An 8,241-nucleotide genomic window follows, 5' to 3' on the forward strand; every position below is an offset into this window, starting at 1 on the left:
TAACTGCACCCACCAAAGGGCTCCCTTCATAGCCACTGCACCCCGAAGGCCCACGGCATCACCCCTGGGGACAGCTCCCATGGCACATCCTGCACTAGTGGCGTGCAGCTCCATGTCCCCCCCTAGTGGCCAGACCCCTGCAGCTCACCCAGACCCAAACACTGGGTTCCACACCGGTCCAAGACTGCTGCCACTTCACTCCTCTGGCCCCTGCCCCTAACCTGCCTCGTTGGCTCTCAGAACCCCGTCAGCAGCCTCCAGGCCAGATGGGTAGGGGAGAAATCCGTGGCCTTACAGTGTCAGGTACCTTTTCTCTTCGCGCGCCTGGCACCCTGTGTTATAGCATGCCAACAGGTGACCAGAATGTGGTCCCGGCAAGGCCCGTGGAGCTGGACTGAAAGTGTTGTCTCATCTCTGGCTCATGCCCCAGGTGAGACTGTCACCTGATCATATTGGCCCAAGAGCAAAGCCAGGGCTGTGTTGCTACGCTGTGAGCTTCTGGGAGAGGCTGGCAGCAGGGTAGCTGTGGGTGCTGCCCACAACCCATGCTCCTGCTATTGGAAGTGACAGCTGTGAATACCACAGAGCTGGGCCATAGATCAACCTCTGAGGGGGGGAGCCTGGAACTTAAGTCCAGCATTGTGTTGGGGACACTGGGGCATGGCCACTAGGTAACTCGAGGGGATGGAAGACCACGAGTGTCGATGAAGCCCCCTCGCACTAGGCCCAGGTGTCCTTGCCCCCGCCCCCGCCTGGAGGCACTCGCAGCAGCTCTGCGTACTAGGCCCAAGTGTCCTTGGCCCCCCCGCCTGGAGGCACACACAGCAGTTATGCTGAGGATCTGCAACAATATGCTGCGGAGTCAGACTGCCTGAAACTAAGCAAGGCCAAACAGGGCAGATATGGAAGAACAATGCTGAATAAAGCAGCTTTATGTATAGTTTAACAAATGATACAGAGAATCAGGGAACTAGCTGGGAACTGGATTGGCTGGCTATATGGATACTTGGGGCAGCTTGCTATTGGATAAGTATGCTGGGAAAAAGGATGTATAAAAGCCTGTGTAACTTCCTGCTCTGTGTACAGGATTTGAGATTTTATTCTCCCTGTACCTTTTTGCAGCTGCAAATAAACTTTTCTGCTTCTCCACCCCGTTGTGATTATTGGGTGTAACACACCAGGTCGCGAACCAACTCAAGCTGTTGTTCAGCCTCTCGACACTGGGTGCCAATAGAGGCTGCGAAGGCCGGGGTGGGAGACCCCTGGCCAGCGGGGGCAGGAGCAGCTCTGATGGCTCGTGGCAGGAGCTGTCGCACTGCACTCAGCTGGAGAGGCATGGCCCCTCAATGGAACAGTATGGCTGGGGGAATCTGCAGGGCCCTACCAGAGCAGTGGGGCTGGGCCGGGGGGTGAGAGCAAGGGACCAACCAGGATTTCTTCTAAATCCTTGGCAAGGCTGAGCCAAGCCCATGGGGACCCCCCCCACCAGCAGGCGGGGCCTTTCACCCTTTCAGAACTCACGCAGCCAGCAGGTAGCAGCATATCCCCAGGGGCTCTTGCCACCTCCACGGGGGAGAGTTAAGGTGATGGGCGGGGGCTGGTGTGCCCCCGAACTCTGTCTCTCCACTTTGCAGAGGGTTAGGTTCATGGACACTCGGTGTCCTGGCAAGGCAGGAGCCACTGTCCGTCAGCCTCAGCTCTGCACCAACACAGCTTTGGGGCAGTGATGATGCAGAAAGCTCATGAGCGCTAACACCACCCTGAGAGCCCAGCTCCACGTACACATGGCTGAAAGCAGAGACCACAGTGAGCACCACTAGAGGGTTCACAGGCTATTTAAAGGGATACCACCCAAGTCCCATAAGGACACAGTGTCACTGGGTAAAGCCAGCTTGGCCCGCCCTGGGAGGAGCACACCAGCATGAGAGGGATCCTCCAGGGGCATGGAGCCTTTATGCCACACACCACACGACATGCGAACAGGGGCATGGCCGAGGGGGAGAGGGCAAGGCTTCGCATGCAGCCCCTTGTGGGTATGACAGCTCTCCAGTGGCTGGCCAGGGACTGGCCCGCCCAGAGCTGCAGCAGGATGGTGCTATATTGTCCCTCTCAACAGAGGAAAGATGGTGAGTGTATTAAAGGGGTTCTTTACTGGGGCTGCTCGGCACAGACCACTGCAGCTCCTAGTCAGCATGCTGCCATGGTACTGCACAGGGCCTGGTGTCTAAGTGCTGGCTGGGAGCATGTCATGAAGAAGGGCTCGCTGACTAGATACTTCCCCACCCACCCCAGCATTGGGGCTCCTTTCAGCCCAGCCCTAGGGAGGGGAGCCTGCTGCTGCTGTCCAGCCCTTCTCAAAACCCATTTCTCCCCGCTGTGGCTGGACAGAAGAAGAGGCCTTATTGGGAAGGGCGTTGACCAGGGCCTCCAGAGCAGTGCTGCCAACCCCCATGATTTTAGGGTGAGGCTCGGGATCTTTGGTGGTTTTCATAGAGCCCCAACTCCTGGCCTCACAGTTTGAGAATCTGGGCTTTCAGGTACATCCAAGAGTTTCTAGCCCTGGGGGTTGCTGAGAGAAGCTGGAAAACGTGTCCCGAGTGCAGGAACCAGGAGGCAAAGAGAGACCCCAGCATGGATTATTCTAAGACAATCTCCTGTCTTGGTGATGCTCCAAGAGACCTGGGCACAACTCCCAGCTCTGCCACAGATTCCCTGTGAGCCCCCGGGCATATCACTTCATCTTCATTTAAGTGTTTCCTAACAACCTGGGCCAGGAGCAGTTTCCCTGTGACAGGGGAGAGCCCCGGGCAGAGGATCCCCACCAGGCAGGGCAGAAGCAGACAGAGTGCGCACCCAGCCACCAGGAACTTAACTGGCCCCACCAGTCATTTCCCAGGAACCCAACCACCATCTGATGGGCACAATGGTCCGGCACCACTGAGCAGCAATAGACAAATCCTGGTGACCCCATTTAGTCAAGAGATTGCACAGGGATTCCAGCTGCTCTCCGAACTGGGCTCCAGACCCTCTGCCTGTGGCTGGGGGCTAGCGCCACCCTGGCTACCCTGATGCAGGTGGGCTGGTTCCTTCCACTCCCTGTCCCACCCCCATAAGGCTGTCTTTCAACCAGGGTGGGCAAAGTGGGGCCTGGCCTATGGAGCAGCCTCCTCTTAACGGACCAGGGTGTGTGGAAACAACAAGTCCCGGGGCAATGCTCCAACTTGTTTTGCTCAGAGCGTGTTGGGACCTGGAATCTATGCAGGGTGCCCCTCTGGTGTAAACATGAGGGCCCCTGCCATCCAAAAGGCAGTGTGGGCTGGTGGTCAAGGACCTGGGCTAGGAGACAAGTGACTCCCATCTCCCAGTGCAGTGCTCTAACCACCAGACCACAACATGTCTGATTGCAGGTGCCCTCATAGTTAATAGAGAAGCACAACCTGCAGAGACTTCATGACCCAGCATGCAATGCTGTGGCACCCTAGGAAACCCACTTCCTCTCTGTTTCCCGTCCCACCCTTTGTCTTGCCTATTCCGATTGGGCAGAGACTGTCTGTTGCTCTGTGTCTGTGCAGCTGGTAGCACAGATCCAGGAGAATCCCAACTTTCTGTTCAAATACAGGAAATTTCTAGCCCTTATGGTTGCAGAGAAAAGCTTGAAAACATGAAGCAAGTGCAGCCTAAAGGCTCAGAATGGAGAAGGCAAACTAAAAAGAACCCCTGCTGTATTGTTTTAAAGGACTCGTGATTTTTAAGCTCATCTCATAATTTTTGGAGGTCTGACTTGTGATTTTTGAATGCTTAGAGCTCGCCAGACTGCAGCGCTGCCCTTGGACAAGCAAAGGTTAAATCCTCAAAGGTCTTTTGCCACTTAATTCCCCATAAAGTCAATGCGAGTTTGGTGCCAAAATACCTTTACGGATCTAGGCCCAGGGCTTTAACTCTAGCACCAATGTGGGGTACAGCAGAGAAAACATATATGTATGTCAAGCTGCGTACAAGTCTCACAGACATATCTGAATCCTAAGGGAAACCCCTTCCTGTCTGACACCCAGGTGTAACCCCAGGACATCCTGCCCTCACCAAGCTATCAGTTAAGGCCTGGAGTGAATCCAAGGGACATTAGAATAAGCTGCCAGATTTTAGCAGCTATTTCTGTGTGAGGCCCAGGCTTTTCCTAGCTGAGAAAACTGCCCTCTGAGCTCCTGTGTGGCAGGGCAGCCAGGATGACAGTTACCTGGCCCAGCCTTCGCCGACCCCAAACACCATGCAGGATGGTACAGCAGGGCCAGCAGGAGGGAAGCACCCGCTTTTGTTCTCCAGAAGGCTGGTGTCTCCCTGGGGCTCTCCCCCTCTGCCCTGTCTGGGAGAAGGGAGAGGCTGGAAGAGTGAGATAACTGGCCTTTGATGGCCCACCAGTGGGCAGATAATTATACTGAGACTTCTTGACATCTTGGGATTTTAGCAAGGCTTTGACTCAGTCCCACATCACATTCTCATAAGCAAACTAGGGAAATGCGGCCATTATATTTTCCCCGGAAACCCCGAGATGAAGCCCAGAGACTTTAGTCTCCTGAGAGCTGAAATGCTTTAGTCCAGCTGACCTGTTTTGTGCCACAGGCAGAGAACAGGAGGAATGGAGGGGCCACCTCTGCCCCAGGCCCCTGCAATGGCAGGGTACTGATTAGGTGAGACATGCCCAGCTGATCGCAGCAGCCAACCAGCACCCCGTGCTATAGAGGAAGAGAAGACTCCCTCCCCAGGTTCCTGCTAATCAGCCCTGGGGAAAAAACCCTTTCTGACTCCAAATCTGGCAATCAGTTGGACCCTGAGCATGTCAGCAGGATGTACTAGCCCAGCATGTAAGACAGAGGCATCACACAGCAGTGGTCCACCCCAACCAGCACCCCATCTCGAGATGTGGCCAATCTCTGATGCTTCAGAAGGCAAAAGAACCCAAACAGAACACAATTGTTAAATTGCGCATCAGGGCGGGGGGAGGGGAGGAATCCTTCCTGACCTCTGCAGGCAGCCAGGCGTGAAGCATGAGATTTCATAGAATCATATAATATCAGGGTTGGAAGGGACCTCAGGAGATCATCTAGTCCAACCCCCTGCTCAAAGCAGGACCAATTCCCAAATTTGGTTATGCTCATCATCCTAATGCACAGCAGCAAGTGTTGGGAGCACGTTAAGGCCAGTATGGGCAATCCTATTCTCCCCGTGGCCCATGAAGGAAGGGGATGAACAGAAAATCACAGATTCCAACCAGAAGAGACCCCAGACCCTCCAGCCCCATGCTCACACATACAAGCCGCAGAATTTTGCCAAGAAGACGGATTAAAGCATGTCTTTTGAAAACACAGCTAATCTTGTCTGAACCACTCCAAGTCTACCACCATCCCAGGAAGTTGTTTAAAGCTGCAGCTACCAGGCCTTTCTTCTATTTCTGGGGGTGGGGGGAAGTTCCCTAGAATGACCCCTTCCTGCCCAGAGACACAGATGTTGCCCAGAGATGTACCAAGCCCTGTACCCCACAGCCCCTGGCTAGGAATCTCTGCAGTAGGAAAGCAGGCCTCTCCTGCCTCTCTCTCCCCTTTGTCAGCCTCTGAGTGTTTTTCCAAGAAGCCATTATGAAAAGCTCCGGCAGAAAGGGACACCTGGAAAAGCAGGAGCTGGATCTACTGCTCTGGCAGGATCCCAGGAAGGTGAGGGCAGCCCAGTGCAATGACCCAATCACCACTTCCAGGCTCTGGGCTGGGCGGAGGGAGTATAAAACTCTCCCACACACAAGGGTTGAAGGAGCAGGAAGTTGCTAAGGTGGTGAAGGGGCCCAAGCCCCAGCTCTGCCAGTGCTTTAATCCCCCCAGCATGGAACAATACAGTGCGTGGTATGAGGGGCCCTGGCAGAGGGGCCCAGCCCAATGCAAGTTCACTTCATTTTCCCTCAGCAGCCAGCGCAATCACTAACCCCTGATTAGTGCCGGACAGGTTGGCTCTGTAGGGGCAGCTCACCACTAAAGTGGGGCAAACTCTTGCCCAGTGGGCACTCCTGAGCCGCTGCCTGCTGGCATGAGGCAGGCAGGGCTGGCACATAACAGAAAGTAGGGCTCCCCTCGCTGAATCTCTGTCACGCAAGCCACAGCCAGGGCAACTCCACCTGTAGGCGAGGGGGACTCTGCTCACAACCCTTCACAGCCAGTGCTCCTGCACTGTGCCCTGCAGCGCCTCCTGCTGGGAGAGGCAGGGTTGGATAACTTCCCTCCAGCAGCTGGGATGCTTGCCCAGCAGAATCATGGATTTAGTGAAGTTTTGGCTCTCCTTTGCTCTGTAGGGTCTCTCCCTCTCCCCCTCCTTCCCCAGCCCGGAGCAGCGCAGCATCGCCCCACTGCGGTGAGGCAGGCAGTGGGGATCAAGACAAAACCAAAGAGGATGTCTCTGCACTTCCGTCAGACAGGAGTCACGCTCTGGCCTCAGCAGTGTCTCCGGCCTGCCTAGGGACATAACCCAGAAGGCTTTGGCCCTGCTCCAAACCCTGCCTCACTGGTACAATAGGACTCCATGGGAACAGATCCCCTCCTGGGATTATATCGCCAAGTGTGGCAGCGTCCCTTAAACAGCACCCAGGCAGTGCCACAGCGACTCTGTCTCAGACACTGACAGAGCTCAGTGAGGGACCTGGGCCTGCTCCCCACTGCCAGCAATGCCAGGGGCTGCAGGCTGTCCCCTTTGCTCCTGGGAATAGGCAGAATACCCGCACGGGATCCTTCTGCCTGTGCACGGCCTGCTCCGCTCTGAAACGCCCACCTCGGGCAGATCCTGGCCACAGGAACAGAAGACCCTGAATGGGGTTCCTGTGCCTGGGTGGAACAGCCCTAGGGTGGAACTGAACTTTCCAGGATCCCTGGGCCCACCTGGAACAGACCTGTGAGCAGGCGGCTGGGGGGAACAGAGCCTGAACAGGACTGCTGGGCCCGCCTGGACGCACCCCGCTGCAGCCCCTGGGAGCAGAAGAACCTGAGCTGAACCCCCATGCCCACCAGCAACAGCCTGGTGGCACAACACCGGCCCACCCCAGGCCTGCCGCCCCAAAGAGACACCCTGCTGGCAGGACCCTTCCCCTGATCACAGCCCTGCCCCTTTGCTGCCCTTGGCTATACACCAGGGTCCCCCACAGCGTGACTAGGACTCAAGCGCCTCACAAAGGCCTATGTGGGCAGAAGGCGTTGAGGTGGGGGGGGAATGAGCAGGAAACCCCCCCCCTTCCTCCCAGCTGGCTCCTGCCCCCTCCCAGCCCCAGCACAACAGGCAGTGTCCTGAGTGGAAGGGCTTGTCCATTTAGCAGCACCTGCCAGAGCCAGGAGGGCTGGGCAGGACCTTCCACACCTGTGGCTACTTCCCCCTCCTCCCTGCCCCGCTCAGTGACAGGCAGTGTGGCTCACTCTCCCACCTACCCAGCCCCAGCTCCGGCCACTGCCAGGCCTCGATACTCACGGTGATTCCTTTGGCCAAGTCCCCGCAACCACAAAGGCCCTGGGAGGCTGCCAGGCTGGTCCAGGCTGGGGAGGAAGTGCTGCTGGGTGCCAGGGATCAGGGCTAGGGATGGCTGGCCTCTCTCCACAGGGGAGCAGACAAAAAGGGGGACCAAGGATGCTCAGTGGAAAAAAACAAAAGGGTTGTCGGCTGGCTGCCCCTCCTGGCTTTGTTGTTTCATTTAGCGCACAGCACAGTGAGCCAGATGGCTTCGCCCATGCTCAGTGCCACTCCAGGCTGGAGTCATGTGATGCTCTCGGCTCAGTGAGCAGGAGAGTGCTGCTGGGCTGGAGGCAGGGAAGCACAAAGCTCACACACGTACACACACGCGCGTCTAGTGCACCAGCCATCCATGCATCCGTAGGCCGAGCCCCCCACATACCATCTCGATGCAGCACAGAAAGCCCACAAGCTTTCTGACCCTGGTGCAGCATAAGACACAGGAGATGACCCAGATCGCTACCCCGAGGTCTGTCCTGCAGACCCACTGTGCTGCCTTGCCCTGGGGCTGGGTGTCAGATCTCTTGAGGGGAGAGCACTGCACTGCTGGCGGCAATTATACCCGTTTCTCACCCTTGAGGAGGATTCCTAAATGTCCTTTCCCTCTCTGCCACCCTCACAGTTCACTCGCCTGCCCAGCTGTGGCCTGGTGACTTTTGAAGGCCCTGTGCTGTGGTGATGATGATGAAGAAGGCAAAGAAAGTCTTTGTT

The 8,241-nt window shown here is 56.5% G+C and overlaps 1 protein-coding gene across 14 annotated transcripts in view; it reads right to left on the reverse strand.

The window, feature by feature from the left end:
• The window catches only part of PARP6 (poly(ADP-ribose) polymerase family member 6), a 51,838-nt gene extending 44,087 nt beyond the window's left edge, over window positions 1-7,751 (reverse strand). For all 14 annotated transcript variants that reach the window (XR_014713368.1, XR_014713369.1, XR_014713370.1 and 11 more), the window contains exon 1: window positions 7,492-7,751. The gene's annotated coding sequence lies outside the window, so the exon portion shown is untranslated. The remainder of the gene's footprint in view (window positions 1-7,491) is intronic.
• Between the last annotated feature and the right edge of the window lie 490 nt (window positions 7,752-8,241).

This window comes from Lepidochelys olivacea, assembly GCF_965140295.1.
Source record: "Lepidochelys olivacea isolate rLepOli2 genome assembly, chromosome: 10".
Taxonomy (NCBI): domain Eukaryota; kingdom Metazoa; phylum Chordata; order Testudines; family Cheloniidae; genus Lepidochelys; species Lepidochelys olivacea.